We start from the raw sequence: 27,797 nt of genomic DNA on the forward strand, positions 1-27,797 counted from the left end.
GTATTTATAGGAGCTTCTTTATCTAATTTCCATTGTTTACTTACATACGGGTTGGTGGTTTTGAAGGCCAACCATTCAAATTGCCTAGGTACGCCTTTGATAGCTTTGTACTTACAGAAGTGAGAAGGCAGTTGGCTCATATAGATAAGAGACTAGGAGAAAAGGGTGAATCTTGGGTGGTTTTTCCCGTTGAGCTTGGGTATTAAAGTTGCAAATGGGTATCAGATGCTTTGAATCTTGAACTGGAGTTCAAGAGGATGAACCTGTAGCCATATGTGGCTAGGCGAAGATTTGACAACAAAGGTTATGCAAGGGAGAACCTTAACATAGACAGTCATTTCTTCCATGAACCTCAGATAGCGGATTATTGGGAAAACTGCAAGGATGAGCATGAAGTGAGAAAGAGGTTGTGGTCAAGATTCACTTTATGACAGATAGTTGTCTTGAGGCTCCCAATTAATACATCAGGTCTATTGGAAGATATAGAGGAAGACGTCCTGGACCCTGAGTTTGGTACTGAGATTGAAGGGAAACCAATTCCATAAATTGGTTGCAATAAAAAAGAAAATGATATAATTCAAAGATGGACCTTCAATGTTGTCACACGAATCAAGAAGTCATTCACACATCCTGGTTCAATCTCCTATTTTTGCCACTCATAAAATTACTGGTATTGTAGGTGTCTCAAAGCTCGATGTAGATAAAATACCACCAAGAAGGTCAACAAGGTCGCCATCCAGTCTTACAGCTGCCTGAGTAACCCGGTCAAGAAGCAAAAAGAAGAGTAAAGAGCCTATTCTACAATTGGTCGTGGTGGACTTAGACCCCAGTGAAGAGCTTGAACAAATAATGGACCCACAGGATCAAAGAGAACTTGGGATACAAGAAGTGGATACAAATGAAGGAGTGGAAACTCAACAGGATCCCATGGATACCCTGGTAATTGTTACCTCCCCAAATGCATAGATCACCCCGCCACCTAAAGGACCTACCAATGCACCAAGATGGTTGGAAGCCACCATTGGAAAGAAGAGGAGCATGGTGTCGGTCACCATTCCATTGGAGGACATGGTTAGTAAATGCTTAGGAAATGCATTGAAGCCCCAAAAGATAAAAACACAAGCAATGCTTAATGTGGATGACACAACCGAGCACTGGACAACTGAAGTGGCCAAGTCCATTCCTGGGAGAGATGCAGATAAGGCCACAGAGGAAGATTTTACTGTGGAGAAAAAAGATTTGGGCATTGCATCAAGGGTCGTGGATGTAAAGAATTTGAACTCTTCTACAAAGAGGATAATCTCAAGGACTTGGAAAGATGAAAAAGATAAGAGAGAAATGAAGCAAATGGTCACACAAATGGCAGAGTACATCAACACTATTCATAATCCAAATCCTCAACCATTGTCACAGATACCACTATCATTTGATGCTAAGTCTCCAGCAAATCAGAAGATGCTTGATAAAGTTCAAAGGAATAGGGTAGTGATGAAGACGTTCAACAAATGGCTAGATCTAATAATTCAACAAGGATCAGAATATATTACTAATATGGTCAAGTTTTATAAGGATGTAGAAACCGTGAGAAAAGAGCTCAAGCTGGAGACGGTCGCCTAGGAAAAGGAAAGAATTAAGTGGTTAGCAGTTCTCACACAAATGAATGATGTCCAAAAGTATGGAGTGATGAAGTTCCTAGCTGATAAAACTGTGGAGAACCTAGATGATAATGTGCTATACGTATCAAAGAAGAACATGGAATGACATAATTCAATCATCGGGCAAGGCCATGAAGAGTCCACCAAGATACTTAGGGGACTGACTGACTTGATTGAAACTATACATAAGGACCTTAAATGTATTGATATCCAACTCATGGAGGGAACCAAGGTAATTGAGGAAGTTGTAGACATGATTAAAGTCTTTCAAGATAGGGTTCATTCCATTCGGACCACAAAATCCTTAACGACCAATGACTTTTCGAAAGTAGCAAGGATTGAATTAATGCTCATTGTCTGTTCAGATCACTTAAAGGTTCATAAGGTGAAGGTCACACGGGTGAATATGGACAAAGAAGTGTGGAAGAAGAGGATCATACACATTGGCCTACCCTATTTCCAAGTTATCTTGAACATTTTGACTACACACCTAGAATGGCAAGGATCTGTGGTAAAACAAGACAAGCACATAACTTCCTCAGGTGTAGCAGATGCTTAGTTGTGCTAGAATGAAATGTCGGCCTTTCAGTGGCTATTAGTTTAGCTTTATTTTGTGTCAGTTCAACGGTTTCTTTCACTGAAGTGAAAGTAAATGTTATTTGTTAATTATGTAAAAACTATGGCCTGGTGGTTGTTTAAGCTGAAAAGCTTGGCTTTGAAGAGGTTCTAAAAATTGTGATTTTGGGAGCAGCCAATAAAATTTTGGTTTCTGATATGAATTGTTTGGATGATACAATGACTAGTTATTAATGAAATATTCTGTTATCTTTGAATCTCGGTGTTCTTAGATCTATTATCTTTCTTAAGTTGATTAAGGCACAATATAATTTGATATAATTTGATGATCAGTTACCTCTGTAATTCCTTTCAATTCATGTTTACTATTCAATGTTGGATGACTCACGTGATTGTATTGATTTGCTTGATCCCCCTTGCCCCGTGAGGCATGAGAAACTCTCGGTTGAGCTATTAGTTTCTATTGATCAGTCCCCATTTTGTTTTTGAATGTATGCAGCAACAATGTTATGAATCAAACCCCTAAGACAATACAAACATTTCATCCTGATTTTTTGCCTCCTTGATGGAAATCAAGCTTGATAAATAGGAAGTCTAGAACCTCACCAAATGACTCTTCCTAGGTGACATCTTGCTTGAATTTCAAGAAGTCCTAAGAAAACTGCGACATGATTATGGCACTCCGTGTACAAGTGAGAGAATCCTCTTCAATGTGTCGAGAGAGATGATTAAATTCTATCATTTTCTACTAGACCTGACGGGAAATGATTTACAAAAGTACAAATCCTTTGTTTCCATGTCCCTCACATTTTTAAAATGGAGGTTTTTGGGGGACAATGCAGAAGACATGGGCAAGGAAGAATTATTATTAAACTTTGCTAGACTCAATGGTGTTCTAGCTCCTAAAATAGAAGCAGAGGGTCCCCAAACGAAGTAGAGTAGGTGAGGTGGTGGTCAAGGTACCAGTCATGCTTCTGGTCAAGGAAGCGGTCATCCTCTACGAAGGGGTCTCGGAAGAGGCCGTGCCCCAATGCCTCTGCCCATGCCTCAAAGAGAGAATTAAATAGATAGGTTTTCAGTTGGTCCGATCTTTTTCTAGGCTGCTACATAGCACATAGTTGGCTCTTTTTTATTTCTCTGTTAATTTTAAACTTACAAGGAAACTTTAACATAGCCTTAGACTTATAAATTTAAAAGAACCTTTAATAGATTTTATAAGAAGGATAAATGAATTGTAATCAACACTCAAATCCCACTCCGAGTTCAGAGAATTTTAGGGTTTTGGATGTGGTTTTGTCTTTCTATGGATACTCATGGACATAGCTTTCTTTTCACTATGTTTAGGCCCTACTGGGCCATTTTAGAAATCTATGGTTTCTTGATGTAAATTCTCTTTAAAATCAATATATTATTGTGGCTTTTCCTTTTATCGACCAAGAAAAAACAAACCCAGATGCAACAATTACTCTAGATAAGATTCTCAAAGTTCTAGCAAGTCATTCCCTCCTCAGTTGTTCTATAACCACAAGAATAGAAATCCTGAGAGGATCTATGGTCTGACTCCTCTCTGCAAATACCATGTGCAGAACAAGGATGGTGTGTCGTTGGCACCACTGACCTTGATGAACCAGGACAAGGCGTTCATAGAAACTTGGCATTCTCTTAAGGATGTTGTTGTTTAAGGGAGCCAACCATTCACCAAGGCACATGGAGTGAATGCATTTGAGTACCTTGCCAAAGACTAGAGTTTCAATAGGGTTTTTAATAGGGCTATGTATGAGCACTCTACACTTATGATGGAGAGGATTCTAGAGACATATGAGAGTTTTAAGGATTTGGAGGAGTTGGTGGATGTAGGAGGCGGAGTTGGGTCTACTCTAATTCTTATAGTTTCCAAGTACCCCATATAAGTGGAGTGAATTTTGATCAACCTCATGTTGTGGCGGATTCTCCTCAGTTTTCGGGTGAGTGTTCTCCAATGGAATGTTGTGGCGGATTCTCCTCAGTTTTCGGGGGAGTGAATTATGATCAGACTCATGTTGTGGTTGCAGCTGCTTAGTTTCCAGGTGAGTGTTCTCCAATGGAATATTAGTTACCCATGATTTCCAGAGATCTAGGGACACCTGTAGGTAGTTAATGATTGATTAGATTAATAGTGAAAAGAGATATGACATCTTTTAAGCTAGTATTTTGATTGGAATATTTTTCCATAGTAAAATCCCTTTTGTGATTATTTTTTTTGTTTCAGGGGTTACACATGTTAGGGGAGATATGTTTGACATCGTACTGTCTATTCAAGCTATTTTTTATGAATGTATGAGACATCTTTGATAGTTCTGATACTTAATATAAGTACAGATCCAATAGGCAACAAGATGAGAGGGGGGATGAATCATACAAACTTAATCATCCATAAAAACATCAGATTCAACCTCGGTAACACATATATTAGTCATATAACCAAAAACTTTCAAACATGCAAACTCAAAAGCATATGAACAATATAAACCTCATAACACCAGATTTAACGTGGAAACCCAAATAGGGAAAAACCACTGTGGGATTTCAGACCCACTAAGAAATATACTCTTTTAGAGTATGCTTGGTTAAAAGCAAATCCTGTTAAAGATTACAACCACATTGCTAGATGTGACCCGGTTAAGGGATTTCCCTCAGATCTGTTAGGATCTTCACTTTGTTAGAAGTGACCTTGTCAAAGGATTTCAAACACTCAATCAAAATGTCAGCTTGCTAGAGGATTTACATATAAGACTGTTAAGTCCACTCAGTTAAGAGATTTCCTGTCACTTTCACAAAATAATAGTAATAAAAATCTATCTGCAACTTCACATCTAAAATGCTAAAGCATATTCCTATTTGTTCAATACAATCTAGACATAGAACTAATCTTGTCTATCTGTTGGGCATCAATACTCTATTATTCTAACAGGTCTGCACGCTTCTGTTCTCGGTAATCACTATGTAGCATCCCTGTGCATACACTTGCCCACATCCATTGTTTGTCAATAGTTTCCTATTTATAAACAATCTTCTAACCGCTTAATCTCATTGATCACATTTCCCATGATCAATCACAGCCATCAGATCTTCAATCTTGTCCAAGTTCAATTTATCTTTTGATCTAAAAATGTTTTACCCCACCTTGGAACTTGCATATTCACCTTGGAACTTGTGTTAGGGTAATGCGGTTCATTCTGGGGTGTAGATCTTCTTGCCGACTTTCCATTGCCTTATATTCGTTAACAAAATTACTTCCACGGTTTACCAATCATTGATCCGCTCCAGCTCATCAACATCATTCATTAAATATCACATGTAAACATTTAATGCATTCTGTTATACCTCAGTTACAACTTGGTGAATACTAAACTTCACTCGGTAGACATTCTGCCTTCATTAACCGATAGCAATAACCTTAGGGTTTATCGACTAGGTTCCTTACTTGATAACATAGTATAGTATTAACCTTTACATTTTACAACATATGTATGATGTTAAAACAATCTAGAACATCAAGATCTCATCATTGTCTGACTCGGTAGAGTTTCCCATTGAATAACTTATCCCCTTATTCATCATATTCTTTCCTGTATCTTTACCGACTTCTTTATAATCTTCATATCATACTTCTCAAGATATGGCAACATCATACTGAATTAGAAAATCAATTTGTTAACATCAATGACAAAATAATAATATCAAGATAGTAAAACATCTTTAATCAGTTATGTCCATAATCATAAACAACCTTCTCAATATCCTTATTGAAATGTCAACAATCTTTCATTATCTGTTATAATGCAATATTGCCAACAATCTCCCCCTTTGGCATTGATGGCAAAACCAATTGATTTGACCTTTAAAATATTCAGATTGCTATGATTCTGAAATGCTGAAATGCTCTCCCCCATACATTAGACTTCTCCTCTGTTTTCAGTCTTTATTTCAATCTGTAGTCTTCTCTCAGTCTTCTCAAGTCTTCTACCCTTTTGGTAGATCTTCTCCCCCATAATAGCCTTCTCCCCCTTTGACAACAATGCCAAAAAGAATAGAACTAAAACATAATTTCTTTCTATAAGAAGTTATTTCCTACTATTGTGTATCAACTGAGTCTCGGTCAGAGTATTTGTCTTCAATTCCTGTTCCCTGTATCATTCTCTATATTATTCCAGTATTAATTCCAGTACACTTTCAGAAAAACATTCTAAAGTGTATCACTATAGCATCAACTCTCTAAAAGATATTCAATAGAGTCATCGAATTGATGCTTTCACCGAACTCGGTCAGTGAGTAGAAGATAGGGGTAGGACCCCTAACTTACTTCTGAGATATTGAAAAGTGTACTTTGGTAGTGGCTTGGTGAAGATATCTGCTATTTGCTCCTTTGTGTTAACATATTCCAACACCACTTTCTTCTCTTGAGCTTCTTCTCTAAGATAATGATATTTGATAGATATGTGCTTTGTCTTAGAGTGCATAACAGGATTCTTTGAAATATTAATGGCACTAGTATTGTCACAGAATATAGTTACTAGCTCAATAACTTTCTCATTTATACCTTCCAACAGTTGTTTGATCCATGCAATGTTGGTACAATTCAGTGCTGCAGCAACGTATTCAGCTTCTGTTGTTGACTAAGAAACACATCCTTGTTTCTTGCTAAGCCAACTCACTAGTCTTTTTCCTAAGAAGAAAGCTCCTCCACTTGTGGTTTTCCTATCATCAATGTTAGGTGCCCAATCAGCATTAGTATAAAATTTCAAATCAAAATCATTTCCTTTCTGATATACTAAGCCATACTCTTCAGTGCCTTTTAAGTATCTGAAAATTCTTTTCATTGCTGTCATGTATATTTCCTTAGGATCTACAAAGAATCTTGCAACAGTACCTATTGCATTTGCTATATCTGGCCTGCTGTGAACAACATATTGCAACTTTCCAATCATGGATCAGTAGAGTGTCTCATCAATAGATGCAGATTCATCATTCTTTGATAGTTTACAGTTGGTAGTCATAGGAGTACTTACTAGTTTTGAATCCTCCATTCCAAATTTCTTCAAGATTTCCTTTATGTACTTGGGTTGGGTAATGAAAATCTCATTTTTCATTTGCAGTATCTGTAAACCTATAAAATACTTTATCTCACCGATTAATGACATCTCAAATTCTTTTCTCATTTCATTTCCAAAGTTCTTGCATAAAGAGTCATTTCCACAAAATATAATATCATCAACAAATATGGCTAAGATTAGTATTCCATTTTCATCATTCTTCATGTACATGTTGTTGTTCTCACTTGTCCTTATAAAACCAATCTTAATCAAATAACAGTGCAATATTTCATACCATGCTCTTGGTGCTTGTTTCAGACCATATAAAGCTTTGTTCAATTTGCATACCTAATCTTTATTATTGTCTTCAACAAATCCTTCAAGTTGTTCAATGAAAACTTCTTCTTCTAATATTCCATTCAAAAATGCAGATTTGACATCCATTTGATATACCTTGAAGTTCTTGAAAGCAGCATATGCCAACAATGTTCTTACTTCTTCAAGTCTAGCAACAGGTGCAAAAGTCTCACCATAATCAATTCCTTCTTCTTGGGCATAACCTTTGCAAACTAGTCTTGCTTTGTTCCGAATGACCTCACCTTTTTCATTTAGCTTGTTTCTGAAGATCCACTTTGTACCGATTACATTTTTGTCCTTCGGTCTTGGGACCAGTGTCCATGTGTCATTCTTCTTCATTTGATCAATCTCTTTTGTCATAGCATTTATCCAATCTTCACTATTAAATGCCTCTTTCACTACTCTTGGTTCAAATTCAGATATCAAACATGTGTTCTGTCTCAGTTTGTTCCTTGTCATCACTGGATCATCCTTATCTCCTATAATCTGACTTGGTGCATGGTGTCTTCTAAAATACTTGGCTAATACAGGCTCGGTAGGCTCTGTATGATCTTTTTCATCACTCGATAACTTGATATTTTCTTCATTTTCTTCAATAGTTATCTCGATAGAACTTCTCGATTGCACATAGACAAATTCATCATAGTCTTCTAGTTCTTTGGAATTTCCTTCATCATTTCTTTCTACAAATTTATCAATTTTCACATTTGTACTTTCTACTATTTTGTTAGATGATTTGATCAGACATTTAAATGCTTTGCTTCCGGAAGAATATCCTAGAAATGTTCCTTCTTCACTTTTCTGATCAAACTTGTCATTCCTATCATCTTTATGAACATAGCATTTACTTCCAAAGATTTTAAAATAACTTGCATTAGGTTTCTTGCCATACCAGATTTCATAAGGTGTCTTCAAAGTACCTTTCTTCAATTGAACTTGATTCAAGGTGTAAACAACTGTGCTTATTGCTTCTCTCCAAAATGTTTGTGGAACCTTCTTCTCAATCATCAGTGTTCTAGCACAATCCACAATAGATCTGTTTCTTCTTTCAGCTATTCCATTCTACTATGGAGTTCTCGGTGTAGAGACTTGCCTTTTAATACCATGATCATTGCAAAATAGGTTGAACTCATCAGATGTGAACTCTCCTCCTCTATCTGATCTAAGACATTTTAGTTGTCTTCCTGTTTCATTTTCAACTCTAGCCTTGTACCATTTGAACATTTGAAAAGCTTCTGATTTTTCTTTTAAAAACATTACTGACATCATCCTTGAATAATCATCCACAAATAATATGAAATACTAATCACCATAATAACTTTGAACTTTCATAGGACCACAAAGATCAGTGTGCACAAGATCTATAATTCCCTTAGAAGTGTAGGACTTACTTGTAAAGCTTGATCTTGTCATCTTACCCATCTGGCATCCTCGGCACATAGCATTCTCAAGTTTTTCAAGACTCGGTAGACCTCTTACTCGGTGCTTCTTACTTATTTTGATCAGATTATCAAAATTAACATGAAAAAACCTTCTATGCCATAACCAGGTATCATCAATCTTTGCATGCAAACACTAATTATGAGTTGAGTCAAGGTGAAATGTATTACCTTTTGTTTGTGTCCCGGTAGAAACTAACTTTCCTTTCTTGTCATGAACTTTGACAATTCCTTTCTGAAATTCTATTCAGTAACCTATGTTGTTTAGTTGTGCTACACTCAACAAATTGTATTTCAAACCTTCAACCCAATAAACATAATTGCATCTTGCATTATCAAGAAGTGTTATGGATCCTTTACCTCTTACTGGACATGGTGCATCATTACCAAATCTAACATAGCCTCCATCATAATCTTTTAACATAACAAACTTGTGTTTATCTCCTGTCATATGATGTGAGAATCTACTATCTATAATCCAAGAATCATTAGTGTTTATGTGAGATATTGGGGCTTTTTCTTCATACCTTTCTTCATTTGATCCATCCTTGATAGCCACATAAACAACTTCCTCTATATCAGTCTCATCTGATTTATCATCGTCAGATTCCTCATCGGCAATTAAGCATGTCTTTCTATCTCTTCTTCTGAAGTCTCGGTGTCCTCTATAATGATTATCTTTTTGTCTATCATCTCGGTAATCTCTCTTTTCAGTGAAATCTTTGTCAGGATAGTTAGAAGCCATATGTCCAATCTTATCACAATTGAAACATTTCAAAGGTAGTTTTCCTTTATACTTACCTTTGCCTCTCGGTATTCTTTTGGCCAATAGTGCTTCAAACTCTTCTTGCTTTCTGATTTCTTCATATAGTTTGTGTACCTCCTCCATGTTCTTCTGAAATCTTTCACTTGCTCCATTGTGATCTCCTTCAGAGTACTTATACTTTCTTTCATTGTAATCATTAGATTCATTCAGATGAAAAGAACTAAATGCAGATTCAACCTTATTTACTGATGACCCATTGTTATCAAAATTACTTAGCTCAAATGCACGTAGCTTACCAATAGTAGCATCCAAGGAAACTGGCATAGGTAGGTAGAAGGGTTATTAACAACTTCCTTGTCAGATCCTTTTCTTCAATAGTTCCTCCTACTCCTTTGATTTGATTTACAATCTCCTTTAGTCTTGTACTATACTGGGTTATGTTCTCACCTTCATTCTTCCTCATAGATTCAAGTTGTCCTCTTGAACTATCTATTGTTGCTCTTTGAACATGTTCATCTCCTCCATACACGGATATGAGCTTAGTCCACATTGCCTTTGCATCAGTACATCCTTCTAGATCATTAAACTTAGAATCGATCAATGCAGATGTTATTTCAATCATTGCTTGAATATGTTCTTGCTTTGCTTTTATCTCTTCCATAGTCAATGGATAGGTGCTCGGTGCAACAAAATCATTCTCCAGATAGTATATAGCATATTCTCCAACTCCTAATAGATGTAGCATCATCCTTTTCTACCATGTAGAGAAACTTGACTTATTCAGCTTAGGCGCATCCCTCTTATACATCTTTGGATCTTTAACTCAAGTGCCTTTAAACTTTCCTTTCGGAGTCCAAAGCTCTAATACCAATTGATAGTTCTGATACTTAATATAAGTACAGATCCAATAGCCAACAAGATGAGAGGGGGGGGTGAATCATACAAACTTAATCATCCATAAAAACATCAAATTCAACCTCGGTAACACATATATCAGTCATATAACCAAAAACTGTCAAACATGCAAACTCAAAAGCATATGAACAATATAAACCTCATAACACCAGATTTAACGTGGAAACCCAAATAGGGAAAAACCACTGTGGGATTTCGGACCCACTAAGAAATATACTCTTATAGAGTATGCTCAGTTAAAAGCAAATCCTATTAAAGATTTCAAACACATTGCTAGATGTGACCCGGTTAAGGGATTTCCCTCAGATCTATTAGGATCTTCACTTTGTTAGAAGTGACATTGTCAAAGGATTTCAAACACTCAATCAGAATGTCACCTTGCTAGAGGATTTACATATAAGACTGTTAAGTCCACTCAGTTAAGAGATTTCTTGTCACTTTCATAAAATAACAGTAATAAAAATCTATCTGCAACTTCACATCTAAAATGATAAAGCAGATTCCTATTTGTTCAATACAATCTAGACATAGAACTAATCTTGTCTATCTGTTGGGCATCAATACTCTATTATTCTAACAGGTCTTCAAGCCTCTATGCTCAGTAATCACTATGTAGCATCCCTGTGCATACACTTGCCCACATCCATTGTTTATCAACAGTTTCCTATTTATAAACAATCTTCTAACCGCTTAATCTCATTGATCACATTTCCCATAATCAATCATAGCCATCAGATCTTGAATCTTGTCCAGGTTCAATGTATCTTTCGATCTGAAAATGTTTTACCCTGCCTTGGAACTTGCATATTCACCTTGGAACTTGTGTTAGGGTAATGCAGTTCAATCTGAGCTATAGATCTTCTTGCCGACTTTCCATTGCTTTAGATTCGTTAACAAACTTACTTCCATGGTTTACCAATCATTGATCCGCTCCACCTCATCAGCATCATTCATTGAATATCACATGTAAACATTTAATGCATTCTGTTATAGCTCGGTTACAACTCGGTGAATACTAAACTTCACTCGGTAGACATTCTGCCTTCATTAACCGATAGCGATAACCTTAGGGTTTACTGACTAGGTTCCTTAAGGTTTACCGACTAGGTTCCTTACTTGATAACATAGTATAGTATTAACCTTTACATTTTACAACATATGTATGATGTTAAAACAATCTAAAACATCAAGATCTCATCATTGTCTGGCTCGCTAGAGTTGCCCATTGAATAACTTATCCCCTTATTCATCATATTCTTTCATGTGTCTTTACCAACTTCCTTATAATCTTCATATCATACTTCTCAAGATATGGCAACATCATACTGAATTAGAAAATCAATTTGTTGACATCAATGACAAAATAATAATATCAAGATAGTAAAACATCTTTGATCAGTTATGTCCATAATCATCAACAACCTTCTCAATATCCTTATTGAAATGTCAACAATCTTTCATTGTCTGTTATAATGCAATATTACCAACAATATTTTCATTACCTAGATAGTCAATCTACTTGTTTAAATAGCTCATTGATATTTTTGCCAACTATTTATTTATTTTTATTTTGTTTATTGAACTTTTTCTTTTGTGGAAAAAAGTGTACTTAGTTATACCGGTGATTTTGCTTTATAATTCTCTTCAGATGCAGTTTTGGAGGTAATCTTCTATGAATCATACATTTTGATTGTGGTAAATTTTTTTATGTTTCAAATCAAATTTTATGATCTATAGTTTGATTTCTGACACTTTTTCATTCTTTTTCTTTTTGGTTCTTGATAATGGATTCTGAAATTTTACCCAAAACATAAGAAAAGCTTAGAATCAAATAGAAGACTATAAATTTTACGCAGATCAGCTGAATGCAGAGATTGGCCATAGTTCTTGCATGTTGACATTCAACCCAATTGCAAAAGAAACAGGATTTGAAGGAGGTGTGAAGCCAATTTGTTGTGTTAATGGATTCTGGGTTATTGAGTTCCAGAAATGATCTCATTATTCCAAAAACGCCCCCATCAAAAGTGACTGTGTTATCCACTATTTATGTTGGCTATTAGCCATGAGTTGTGTGGTTGTTTTCTAATGCTAGTAGGTGAAATGGCCCCACCTGATACCTAAATATTTATCTTCTTGCTTCCAACTAGTAATTAATACCGAAGTAATTCAGCCTAATTGGCATATTGTATAGTGCAATTAATTATAAGATATTATCAACATGGAAGGGGTTGAGTTTAATTAGTGTGTATGATAACAGACAATATCATTATTTTCTTATAAATAGATTGTGCTAAAGTGTATTCGGTCATTTTAAAAATAGGGATCTTATTATTTATATAATTTTTTTGAATCTATAAAATTTATATAAGAAAGAAAAAAAAAATTGTAGAAATTTCTTTTTAATTTAGAAGTAGCTTATGTAATTATAAAGATGGAAAATAAATACTTAACACTTCTAATTTTTTTTAATGATATTTTTTCTCAATAAGCATATCTTTAATTTTTTTTAATGAACATAGAGTGTGAATCATCTCCAATATGTCTCCTCCCATTTGAACATGAATCTTGTCACATTTGAAATGCTTTCTTCCATTCACCGTCAATGTTTCTACCATCAAATACTTACATCTCTCTCTCTCTCTCTCTCTCTCTCTCTCTCTCTCTCTCTCTCTCTAACACACACACACACAGACACACTCTTTTCTTATGGACACAATTGGACATCTTACCATCTCCCAATTCACACTTTTCCTTTCTCACCACAACACTTTCCCTTTTTTACCCCAAAACCTTAATTCACCTCCAATGATCTAAGAAGATTAAAATCTCTCTCTCTCTCTCTCTCTCTCTCTCTCTCTCTCTCTCTCTCTCTCTCTCTCTCTCTCTCTCTCTCACAATTGTACATCTTACCATCTCCCAATTCAAACTTTTCCTTTCTCACCATAACACTTACAACATATTTCCATATATTATTCTTGAATAAACCCAAGGAATTGATTATTATAGATCCCCCAAATGTGCCTTAGGAGCCAAATTTGTCCTTTGTAAACATTTTGGTATAGGAATAAATAAATAAATAAAGGTTAGTTTTTCGAGACAACATAAATGATGATGCTAGACTTATATAGGATGTCGGTGCACTTATAAAAGATACCACAACACTTGTAGATACATTATTTGTATTTTTCAAGACTCCAATGTACTATTAGCGTTCTAGTACCCTTGAGTAGACATGACCCTACCCATATAGATAGGACCATGGAAAATCTACAACATAATTGCTCTTGCTAACATCCTTGACAAAGAAATATTACAATGTAAAAATTTAAATGTGACCCCAATATTAATACCTTTGTCCATCCTATTGGATCTTAAAATTGTTGCTCCACTTCTTAGAACTAAAATCAACTTGTAAGGCTAGGGTTGTATTCTTGCAAGTGAAATCATCTCAACAACAGATCATGGAGGGTTAGAGGCCAACTCTATGAGAGTAGGTTATATCTCCTACATTTTGAATTCAACTTAGATTCATGAGGGTATTCCTAGAGTAATACCTTAATAGATATTAAATTTGAACAAAATGGACCATTACACTATAAAAAGAATCAAACCCAACTTGTTGACTTAGCCCCAAAGAATGTCATTGAACAAAAAATAGTTTGCTACCTCAATAACCCCTATACAAATCATAGGACTATACAGGTATAACCCACATAAAATGAATTCATTCTAGGCTTACAAAAGATGGTTTTGCTAGCTATATATCACTAGGTTACAAATTTATAGAAATTCCTAACCCTAAACTACTCGTTGGTTACTTCATCTGATTTCCTGAGGATTTCCTACGAAATGCAAATTTCAATCTTCAAACCCTTCGATTAGTGGCCAACAAATCAGATTTCAATTAGAGGATTGAGTAATCTCCTACTCTTTAGGCTCTACTAAACCTAAGTGACTATACCTTGCAATATTCAAAGTTTCCATATAAATAATTTTCAAATATTGCATATATAGTAGATATATTCTAATGAAAATATACCAATGAAATGATTAATTATCTTAGAATGTGGTTGCATTCTTGGTTTATCATCATCAACTTAACAATTGAGAATAAAACCTAAAGTAAAGCTAATCCTACAAAATAAATTTAAAAGAGATCTTGATAGTTGAGACGTTTTTGAAACAAATTTGGAACAAAGATAGATTGGTGCTTGATTCCTAGGGGCATGGAGTCAAATAGCATATATATTTAATATCTAGAATTGATTTAAATCCAATCATCTAATCCCAACACTTATGCATTATACAAATGTTAATTAGATATGCACCCACAATTCTACTCAAGGATCACAACACATATACTCATGTTCACTACAATTTCCTTAGAGATGAATTCTCTTCTTGAAAGAAACTTATGAAATGCATTACACATTCACACAAAGAGAACAAAGACAAACCAATACATCCTTAATGTACTAGTTAATGTGAATAAAATGAGATAAGTTAGAGATAATCCTAAAGCATATTCTCATTAATTTTTCAAAATGGTTGATACAATATCATAGATATAAACCTTTTTTTGCAAATTGCGCCCCATTACTAAAACAAAATTAGACTACATACAAGCTACCCATCCAAATGTCTATTATAGAACCTTTGCCAATGATCTTTATTTCTAGTAAAGATGTCATTGACATGCTTCATTCCAAATTCTATTAAAGACATTTTATTCAATTTAACACTTGCATTCTCTATTAGGTCCTGGAGACAACAGAGAGGGGGGGAGTGAATCAGTTGTCTAATAAATTCAAACCAAAAACTAATTAACCAACTTAATGCTTAATATCGGTAAACCAGTTAAGTACGTCGGTAGATAGTGTTCATAATAAATTGCTATACCGGTAAAGATTAATGCATGAAACATAAACATAAAGTCATCCACAACACATAACACCAATATTTGTACATGGAAACCCTGTAAGGGGAAAAAACACAATGGGAAACCTTATCCACAATCAGATGATACTACTGCAAATAGTAAGTGTACATAAAGGGGGTCTGCACATGGAGAAAGGAAAATAGCCTAGAGCTCATTGCTCAATCACAAAATGGGAGTCATGCTGACTACAGTTGGATGGTTAAATCCAATTAGAATGTATTGTACAAAATAGCATCTTCATATGCTGGATTCAGTACCGATGTAATGCTGATATGCTTCTACAAAAACCTAGCTTCATCTTCAAATGATGTCTTTGTGTATACCTCTGCTTAATCTCGCATATACCTTCTCACAATTCTTCTTCGCATTCCACATTCGATCTTACAAATAAGATCTTACATTTATACCATACCCTAAGACCAATTTTAGTAGGTTGGCTCTATAAGATATTACAATAAAAACATTTTACAAATAATATAATATCTGATGCAATAACTAATTGAACATGTTGGCTTAATGCATTTACAACAATAATAAATCATCTCTATAGCGTGCCATGTTGATCTGAAAAAGATAGGCCTGTCGGTGTAACCCTAGATAACCCTGGACCTATTTGCTGGTAAAAGCAAATATGCAAATATGAATATAGCAATGATTAATTCTTCAAAACAAAGTGTCCACATGATGTCTTAAACATTACCAAGTGTCTTCCATATCATTTCAAGTGTCGGTGAACATTATATCCTGTCGGTGAACCATATACTAGCAACTGTGCAATAGTTACTTGCTTACCGGTGAATGTTGTTGGATCTCCAAAGTGCTAGTGTTTTAGTAGGTGTTGACATCAATGACAAAATCATACCAAAATACCAACAATCTCCCCCTTTAGCATTGATGGCAACACAAGATGGAAAAACCATCAAAGTGCCAAAATTGAAATGCCAAATACCAAAAACCAACTATCTCCTTTAAACAATTTCTCCCCTTGGGAGCAACATGTGTTTTCCAAAACTTTTTTTCAATACCAATCTCTCCTCAAAAGATAATGTGTTTTTCCATAAATATCTCTCCCCCTTTGACATCAAATGCCAAAGTTATAATAAAACCAAGTTCATATACAAAATACCAATCAATTCAATATACCATCTACTCCCCCTGAGAAGTAGCTTCCTCATCAAAGATCAAAGTAAAAGATTTGTCTTTCAATTCTGTCGGTTGATGAAAATCATCAACTATCTAAGTCTCTACTGGTGGTGGTATGACTCCAAGCTGATCTCTGAAATATTCAAAAGCCTCCTTAGGCAAAGGTTTTGTGAAAATATCTGCAAGTTGTTCTTTAGTATTCACATAAACTAGTTTTATCTCCTTTTCTTCAACTTTTTCCCTTAGAAAATTTAGTTTGATAGAAACATGTTTTTTTTTAGAATTTAATACCAGATTCTTAGATATATCAATTTCTATAGTGTTATCACAATATATAGTAATAGGTTCTCTGCATTTTACCTTTATGTCTTTCAACATTTGCTTAAGCCATAGTAGCTGTGTACAGTTAGTTGCTGCTGCAACATATTCTGATTCTTTTGTTGATAAAGATATACAACTCTATTTCTTACTCAACCAAGAAACTAATCTCTTTCCAAGAAAGAATGCTCCTCCAGTGGTGCTTTTTCTATCATCCACATCTCTTGCCCAATTTGCATCTGTGTATGTACATAGATCAAAATTTTCATCTCTAGGATACCATAATCCAAGATTTGCAGTGCCTTGTAAGTACCAGAAAATCCTTTTTACTGCTGATTCATGATTTTCCCTATGATTGCTTTGAAAACTAGAAACAATACATACTGCATTCATAATATCAGGCCTGGTTTGTGTCAAATATAGTAGACCTCCTATCATAGATTTGTATCTAGTTGGATTAATAGGTGTAGATTCATCCCTTTGAGATAATTTGTCATTTGTAGTCATAGGTGTACTTACTGGTTTAGAGTTCTCCATCCCAAATTTCTTTAGTAATTCTATCAAGTACTTGGATTGACTCAAAAATATACCTTTATCAGTCTGTCAAATCTGCAATCCTAAAAAGAATTTTATTTCTCCAATCATAGACATTTCAAATTCTTGCTACATTTTAATAGAAAATTCCTTACATAATCCATCTTCTCCTCCAAAGATTATATCATCAACAAATACTTCTATAATCAAGATGTCATCATTAGTTATTTTGTAATATAAATTGATGTCTTCATTTCCTTTAGTAAAACCAATCTTTAAAAGATACTTATCCAACCTTGCATACCAAGCTCTTGGGACTTGTTTTAATCCATATAGAGCTTTTTTTAACTTGCAAACCATATCATTGTCATATGTCAGAGAAAATCTATCAGGTTTTTTAGTATATACATCCTCTTCAAGATCTGTCAGAGAAAATATGTCAAGAATAATCTGACTGCCTCAATTCTAGCTACTAGTGCAAAGGTTTCATTGTAATCATCTCCTTATTTCTGAGAATATCCCTTACACACTAGTCTTGCTTTATTTCTGACAACCTTACCATCTTCATTAAGTTTTTTTTTAAATAACCATTTGGTTCCAATTACATTTTTATCTTTAGGTTGGGGAACTAATGTCCAAGTATTATTTTTCTCAATTTGTCCTAATTCTTCTTCCATAGCTTTAATCCAAAATTTATCTTCACATGCCTCATTGATAGATGATGGTTCAATTTGTTTCCAATTATCTGATCTTCAGAATGATTCAATCTTACATACCGGGGTGTCTTAGTTTACTGTACTTCTTCAATTACTGTGGAATCCTCTAATGGTACTGGGGTAACTGGATCTTCATTCTGTACCGGTTGATTTAGTGTAGGTTCATTTGTCACAATTTCTGTTGCCGGTTCAGAGTCTATATACCTTGAAGTTCCTCTAAATTGTTCATCAATCCTTACGTTTGTACTCTCAACAATTTTCTACAATCTGTTATTAAAAAATCTATATGCCTTGCTCTTAGATGAATAACCAAGAAATATTCCTTCATCACTTCTAGGATCAAATTTGCCAATATACTCATCTCTTCTAATATAATATTTACTTTCAAAAATTCTAAAATACTTAAGAGTAGGAGTATTACCAAACCATAGTTCATGAGGGGTCTTACCAGTTTCACCTTTGATGTGAACTTTGTTGAATGTATAGATAGCAGTGCTAACTGCTTCTCTCCAATACACATGTGGTAGATTTGCTTCAGATAATATACTTCTTGCTGCATCTAAGATAGTTTTGTTTTTCCTTTCAACAACTCCATTTTGCTATGGTGTCCGAGGTGCTAATAATTGTCTTCTGATTCCATTCACTTCACAGAATGTATTAAAGTCCTTAGATGTAAATTCTCCTCCTTGATCTGATCTTAAACATTTGATTTTCTTACTGGTTTCATTCTCAACCATTGCTTTGAACAGTTTGAACTTTCCAAGTGCTTCTAAATTTTTCTTTGAGAAAAGTAACCCAACACATTCTAGAATAATCATCAATAACTAGCATGAAATATGTATCACCTTGTAAGCTTTTAGTTCTTTCTAGACCACATAAATCAGTGTGAATCAAATCAAGAGTATTATTGGATTTGTCTAGAATACTTTTGAAACTAGCTCTAGCTTCTTTAGCAAATTGACATTCCTTACAAATTATATTCTGAGGTTTCACAATTCTAGGTAGATCTCTAACTGCCTTAGAAGTACTGATTTTTACCATGCAATCAAAGTTTACATGACATAGTCTCTTATGCCATAACCAACTTTCATCTATATGTGCAATCAAGCATGCCTTTTCACTGTTATTCAAATGAAAGATATTACCTCTAGTCTGATTACCGGTTGCAATTTCCAAACCATTCTATTCATGATTTTGCATTTTCCATTTTTAAATTGTAACTAAAATCCCTTCTCAACTAATTGACCAACACTTAAAAGATTATGCTTTAATCCTTCAACATAGTAGACATTGTCAGTGTTATGCTTACCATCAAGAGATATTGAACCCTTACCTTTGATTGAACAGGTTTTGTCATCTCCAAATCTTACTAAACCGCCATTGTATTCTTGAAAGTTCAAGAATTTACCTTTGTCTCCTGTCATATGATGTGATCATCCTGAGTCAATGATCCATTCATCCTTTACTACAACTTTAGCTGCTAGGGCTTGTTCTACTGGTTGAGCAGTAGGTGTCGGTTGATCTTTTGTTATAGCAACAAAAACCCATCCATTATCTACTAGATACTCATCAGAATCATCGGTCACACCTTCATCAGCAATGTAACAAGATTTGTCTTTGTTCTTCTTAAATCTGTATCTCTGATATTCAAGATTAGGCTTGTATATTCTTCTAGCTTCTTCTCTTAGTCTAGCATGTCTATTAGGGCATCTCGAAGCCATATGACCAATTTTATTGCAGTTGAAACATTTAAAGGGTTCTTTATCTTCATACTTACTTCCAACTGGACCTTTTGGCATTTTCATTGCAAATAGTGCTTCAAGTTCTTCAAGATCTTCATTCTCCTTCCTAGTTTCTTCAAGTTCTCTTGCATAAAAGGCTTTCCAGTCTGATTTTTCAAAAGATGGAGTAGATGATGTTGATGCTTTAAAGGACAAATCTGTCTTTATAACATGACCAAATTCCTCAATTTCAAAGGCTGAAAGTTTTCCAATCAATGTATCCCTAGTTACTGATGTATTAGGCATTGTTCTCAACTCATTTATAGTAGTAACCTTCATTTTATATGTCGGTGGCAAACCTCTTAAGATTTTTGAAACAATTTCATCCTCACTCAAGGTTTCTCCACAACATTTAATACCCAAAACAATTTCATTTACTCTTTCCATAAAAGCAGAAATTCTTTCATATTCTTCCATTTTCAGATGTTCATACCTGACTCAGAAGCTTTCAAGTTTTGCAATCTTGACTTTGGAATCTCCTTCATTTAGTGTTTCCAAATGATCCCAAATATCTTTAGCAGTGGACCTATCTGATAATCCCATGATTTGTTGATCTGATAATGCGCTCAAAAGTGCTTATCTTGCTTTGCAATCATTCTCCTCATCTTTAGTTAAGGTAGTTGGAGCAGTCTGACCAACTACAGCAGAAGTATAACCATTCTTTGTAACTTCCCAGATGTCTTTACCAATGCAAATAAGATGTGTCTCCATCCTGATTTTCCATATCCCATAGTTGGTTCCATCAAGCTTAGGACTATCCTTCCTGAAATAATTAGTAGACTTTGGATCTCCTCAAGTTTTTAAACTTCTGCAAAAGAGGACTAAGCTCTGATACCAATTGTTAGGTCTCGGAGACAACTAAGAGGGGGGGGTGAATCAGTTGTCTAATAAAATCAAACCAAAAACTAATTAATCAGCTTAATGCTTAATACCGGTAAACTAGTTAAGTATGTCAGTAGACAGTGTTAATAGTAAATCACTATATCAGTAAAGATTAATGCATGAAACATAAACATAAAATCATCCACAACACATAACACCAATATTTGTATGTGGAAACCCTGTAAGGGAAAAAACCATGGTGGGAAACCTTACCCATAATCAGATGATACTACTACAAATAGTAAGCATACGTAAATGGGGTCTGCACATGCAGAAAGGCCAACAGCCTAGAGCTCACTGCTCAATCACAAAATGGGAGTCACACTGACTGCAGTTGGATGGTTAAATCCAATAAGAATGTACTGTACAAAATAGCATCTTCATATGCTGGATTCAGTACCGGTGTAATGTTGATATGCTTCTACAAAAACCTAGCTTCACCTTCAAATGATGTCTTCCTGTATACCTCTGCTTAATCTCGCATATACCTTCTCACAATTTTTCTTTGCATTCCACATTTGATCTTACAAATAAGATCTTACATTTATACCATAACCTAAGACCAATTTTAGTAGGTCGGCTCTACAAGATATTACAATAAAAACATTTTACAAATAATATAATATCCAATGCAATAACTGATTGAACATGTCGGCTTAATGCATTTACAACAATAATAAATCATCTCTATAGCGTGCCATGCTGATCTGAAAAAGATAAGCCTGCCGGTGTAACCCTAGATAACCCTGGACCTATTTGCTAGTAAAAGCAAATATGCAAATATGAATATAGCAATGATTAATTCTTCAAAACAAAGTGTCCACACGATGTCTTCGACATTACCAAGTGTCTTCCATATCATTTCAAGTGCCGGTGAACCATATACTAGTAACTGTGCAATAGTTACTTGCTTGCCAGTGAATGTTGTTGGATCTCCAAAGTGCTAGTGTTTTAGTAGGTGTTGACATCAATGACAAAACCATACAAAAATACCAACATTCTCAATAGCTTATTATTAATAAGGACAATACTTATGGCCTGTGGTAACATCTACATAATCTCCATTTTCCACTCTTCTAGAATTTTCAAACTACTATCAGTATCTTTAAGGACTGAGGGGAAATGAGTGTCTTTCTTTTGATCACATCTATTTAATTCTTTGATTGAAACTTCTTATTAAACTCTCTGTGTAATTTTATCCATTTATCAACTTGTTTCATTGCATATTCTGACTTCTCCTTAGCAAGATCTTGTGTGATTTCCTCTCTTTTTGATTCTAGCCTTCCTTGTTACCTCTCATGCTCTTTAATGGCCTTCTATGTTCCAACAAATACATCCAAAATCTGTCAACATGTAGCAATAGTTTTGCAAATATGTCATTCATTAACTCTATGACAACATTGGCTTTTAAAGCCTTCCACTATTGAACTATCCATTCCTTTCTTTTCACTAACTTTATTACTTCTAGTTTCTAATAAGACCTCTTTGAAGTAACCTTCATTAGTCTTTTCTCATGATCCGGTGCATCAATTATTGGCAACGGAGCAGTCCCTCAATAAAATGACAGTATATCTCCAAACATCACATTTTCTACTCTCAAGTGCTTATTTTCTCTCTTATACCATGTGTTTTCTTTCACCAGTTTTTCAGTATGAGCCTTCATTTATTTTGTTGCATTAAGTTCATGTCTTAACAAGGTTCATGTCTTCTAATCTATGAATAAGATATCCATATATTTGACTTGGATCCTCAATATTGAGAGACATCTTACGTAGTGGATATAAGGCCCACTTATACCAAGACTTATTATTAGGGTGAAATCTTGATCTAGTGTAGACCTTATCTGTAGCTCTAACACTCAATTTAACTTTCATGTTCTAATTGCTTCTTAAGTTGTCAAAACCTATGGCTAAGCTAATATCCCATCTAGGTAGGATTAGGACCCCTTCTTCTTACAATAATCCTCTTCCCTTTTCAAGGATCATCTCTTTCATTTCCTTAATAATCTTCTTCCCTTTTTAGGGATCATCTCTTATATTTTGTTATCTACTTCATCTTCTAATTCCCTGAACACTTGTGGATACATTTCTGGGTTAATGTTATTCACTAGTTCTCTTATTTGTTTTCCTGTATACTCAAGAATCACACATGCATGGAATCCAAGAGAATGTACAAAAGAGTCATAAAAAAAAAATGTTTGGCTAGCAAGATGTCTAACATCATGAGATAGTTGGTCAAAAGTTTGAAATAAGAATCTAGTTTCTATCTTCATCTCATGGCTTGCTATGATTGCAAAAACTACACAAAATGGATTTGTTCAAAATTACTTATAAACTTTTAAGCAAATGCAATTCACATATATAAAGTGAATCTCTACAACTTTTTCTTACTTTTTCCTTGTTTGTACCAAAACGAGAGATCTAGAATAGGTTATGACATATATCACAACTACATTGGTAGACATGCATGCATAATATGGAATCATAAACATGTCACTTATACTATTAGTCTCTCTTTCCCCCTCTACCTCTTTGGCTCTCTATTTCTCTACCTCTCTCAATATCTCTTTTTCTTCAACTCTCTCTTTGTCTTTCTCTATCTCTATTTGTGGCTTTGTCTATCTCCCTATGTCTCTATCACTCTCCCTATCTCTCAATCTCTTTCCATATCCCTTTTTATCTCTTTATATCACCCTCTATCTATATCTATTCCTCTACCCCTCTTCTCTCTGACCTTGTTAATCTCTCTATTTATCTTCATCTCTACCTCTATCTTCCTTTCTCACCCTTTATCTCTAGACATATCTCCATCTCTTTTACATCTATATCCCCCACCCCTCTCCCTATTCCTACATCTCTACTCCTATATCTCTTTGCCTTTCTATCTTAATCTTTCTATATTTTTTCTTCCATCTCTCTCTCTCTATCTTTATCTTGGTATCTGTCCATCTCTCTCTACAACTATATCTCTTTACCTCTCTCTATGTCGCTTCCTATCTCTATCTTGATCTTTCTATCTCTCTCACATCACCCCCACCTCTCTCCCTCTATTTATATTTATCCCTTCCATCTCTATCTGTCTAGTTGTCCTCCCTCTCCTTATCTCTCCCCCTCCTTCTCTACATAGCAATATCCTTCTCCACCTCCATCTCCATCTCTATCTACATCTTATCTCTAGCTTCCTCTCTACCTCCATCCCTTATATCTATCTCCTTAACCCCCCTCTCTCTCTTCCCCCCTCTATCTCTCCTTTCCATCCTTATCCATCCCTCTCTCTCCTTCATTCCTTATTGCAAATATAACATGATCCTATTGGTAATTGATCTTGATTATCTTCCTAATTTAAAGGCTTTATTTCAATCATGTTCATACCCCTATAAGCATATGCATAGTTGAATGAGAGATATCACTTCTTTATTAAGACCTTTGTTGCGTAAAATTCATCTATTAATTGACTACATAGACTATGAAAATATATGTAAAAAATATACTTTCTTCTTAATTGATTTTCCACACCTCTTCGACATCGCACACAAAAGTGCGATTGCTACTTATTAACAATATTTTAAAATGTGTCTATATATGATTAATTTAAAATGAGGTTAATATATCCATTAAAGTGGCCACTATAATTAGTAAAACCTTATTTTAAAAAATTATAAATTGAAAACTACATTTTAACTTATAGATCCAATCATGCGTCCATTACCCTTGAAGGTGTGACTGCTACAACCTTATTTTAGAAATTATCAAATAAATAACCGAGCTTGGAGCAAAATATTTGTTCAAAGTCTATATTCTTATTATTGCAAATCATTTTGTTTAAAAATCCGGTCAAGTCGGGAATGGAGGCTCATATATCAGGAAAAGAGAGGGTGATTTCGCAGAGAACTTGTTATTGTTGTGGCTCATAGATCATTTAATATGGGATTGCCCAACCAAAAGAATGAATAATGGTGCACAGTTCAAGCCCAAGAACCAAAAAAATTACTACTTGGACCTCATTTGCTTTAAAACACCCTGAACCAGAACACTGTCATTTTACAAAGCTTCGGTGTAGCAATTAGGATGTTTTCTGCTTGAACAATTGGAGCCCATTATTACTGTTGAAAGGTTTCAAGCTTTTGCAATCCATAATGTTAGGTTTAGATCTTCTTGATAAATTGGATACAAAAGTCTCAAATTAGATCTTCCTATATGGTACTACATATTTTGTTGCCAAACAGTAGGATCAATTTAGATCTAAGCATTGTCCATTAGCTTGTTAGGGTGTTGTTAGTGTGCTGGGTAAAGGCTTAAATCATACACATGAAGCTTACATTTTTAGGCTTGAAAGTGTTAAACATTGAGAGTTGACTAACATTTTTTAGGATTAATACATGTTTGTAGAATTAAAAGTGTTAAACACTCAAAGTTGACTAACATTTTCTAGACTTCATATGTTGCTTAGTGTGTATGGTTTAAGACTGCCCGGATGCTGGGGCGCTCTACCTTGAACTAAAAGCTCTCGTTCCTTAACTTGACATGGTACAATACTTTATTTGTGACCTCTATAAAGTTTTTTGTTTAATATTTATATTAACTTGTTTTGTTATATGTAACTAGGTACATATGAAAATGTAGACATTGAAACTTTAGCATACAGGAATGATGTAACAATTGTAGTTGTCCAGAAGTGAATTTAGTTATAAATGAAAATAACTTTGACTCCACTTTTGCACCAGTTTTAGAGGAGAGAAGTAATTGGCTACCTGAGTTGAACTTGGGTCCAAACCTGGATCATGGATTATACATAGGTGAAATTTACATCAAGAAATATGAAGATGATGTTATTTCCCAGAACAATACGAGTGAGGAGCCCATTCATAAAAGTAGTTTGAATACTACTTCTCATAATCTAGTGCAACCAAATTCAAAGGCAGAAACCAACCAAATTGAAGGTCAGTTAGAGATTTACAAGAACCTAGGAGTTGTTGTGAATCGGATTATACTGCCAACACTTTGCTAGAAGATGGTGCAATGACTGAAAGTCCCATTAGTATTGGATCATCGATTTATGTCGATGGACTAGAAAATCTTGATGCCATGCTTGCATTGGATGAAAATTTGTGCTTCGAATTAGATTCAAGTTGGGAAAATGTTTTACTTGAAGATGGTGCAATGATTGAAAGTCCCACTAAGATTCAATCTCCAATTGATGTCCATGACTTAGAAAATGTTGATGTTGGACATATTTTGGTGGGCAAAAATTCATGTTTGGAATCAGATTCAACTTGGGAACATATTGACTTCAATGAGGAAGATCGTATTTAATTCTCTCAATTAAAATTGTGTCCTTATTAAAAGCAATAAGTTCAACAAATTTTCTTCCTCTAATTAGATGAAGAAGTCATGTTGTGTCCACATTTGGCCAACATATTTGATTTAATTATTTGTAAATATATATCAAATATATCTAGATTTTTTGAAAAACATAGAGTGTATTAGAGGAGAGAATCCTCTCCAAGGTTACATTATTTAAATCATAAAAAAATTAAATGAAAATTGATACCTTATGAAAATTGTAACGTTTTGATTAAGTTTAACTTTAAAAATTATTATTAAAAATCATTGAATGTTTTTTCTTTTTTTTTCATGGACTAGATTTCAAGTAATCTATGAGGAGAAAAATGATTTTATTTTTTTGGTGATGTCCCATCCAACTCATTGTTTTTAAAAATTATAGAAAAAAATGATAAATCCAACTATTTTAAAATGTATCTTATAAACTACATTTTAAATTCGTTTACATCATTTTAAAATTCAAATAATCAATGTCACATTTAGGTGTTTGAATTTGAAAATTTGTATGTGTATTGATTGTTTTCTTTATAAAAGTGTGAAACACGTGTAGTATCTCTATTTCTACCCATTATTTCTTTTCCATGTCTTAAATAATCTTTTATTAATGTATTTTACAATCACAAATGATAGTATTGATTTGACATTTCCTTTATGTCTTGATTCAACCTTTTCTTTATCACTTTAGAAAAGTCTTGACATTGGAATCAAAATGTTGTAAACAATAGGTATAGGTGAAGTATATGGGCTTGAGTCTCTTGAAACTTTGAGTTAAAAAAATTTGAGACAAGAAGATATAAGTGAAATTGATAATTTGTGAATATTCACATGAACATTACATTATATAATACATTATACATAGAGTTAGGTCAACTTGCAGTATTGTATATTCATCACATCCTAAATTGTATATGTATATTAGTGATATACTTTTCACTTGTATCTTAATGTTCTTTCTAATATGTCCAAGATAAATATTAAACAACATGCCATTAATCCATTTAAACCTACAACTCTTACAAATTAGTTTCTTTTTTTGTTTTGAGCTAAATTGAGAAGGACACTTCCCCATCACCAAATAATGTACAATATCAACCAAGGTGATTGGATACAAATGGGAAACAAATGCTCATCTAGAAATGTATCTTTGATTGGTTCATCATTACCTTATAGAATCATTCTTGATAGAAAATCAGCTATGACATTATCTTTTCCTAGTTTACCAACAATGGCTATGCCAAATTTTTGAAGTATTTCTAACCATTTAATAATACGTTCTCCTATTACAAACTTGTTCATTAGATACCTGATAGTTGAATGGTCTGTATTGACAAAAAATTTGTAACCAATATAATATAATGCCTA

General features: G+C 34.3%; 1 pseudogene; it reads left to right on the forward strand.

Moving 5' to 3' along the window:
* Positions 1-1,068: 1,068 nt before the first annotated feature.
* The window catches only part of LOC131027766 (caffeic acid 3-O-methyltransferase-like), a 46,835-nt pseudogene continuing 20,106 nt past the window's right edge, over positions 1,069-27,797 (forward strand).

The sequence above is a fragment of the Cryptomeria japonica genome, chromosome 11 (genome assembly GCF_030272615.1).
Source record: "Cryptomeria japonica chromosome 11, Sugi_1.0, whole genome shotgun sequence".
Lineage (NCBI taxonomy): Eukaryota > Viridiplantae > Streptophyta > Pinopsida > Cupressales > Cupressaceae > Cryptomeria > Cryptomeria japonica.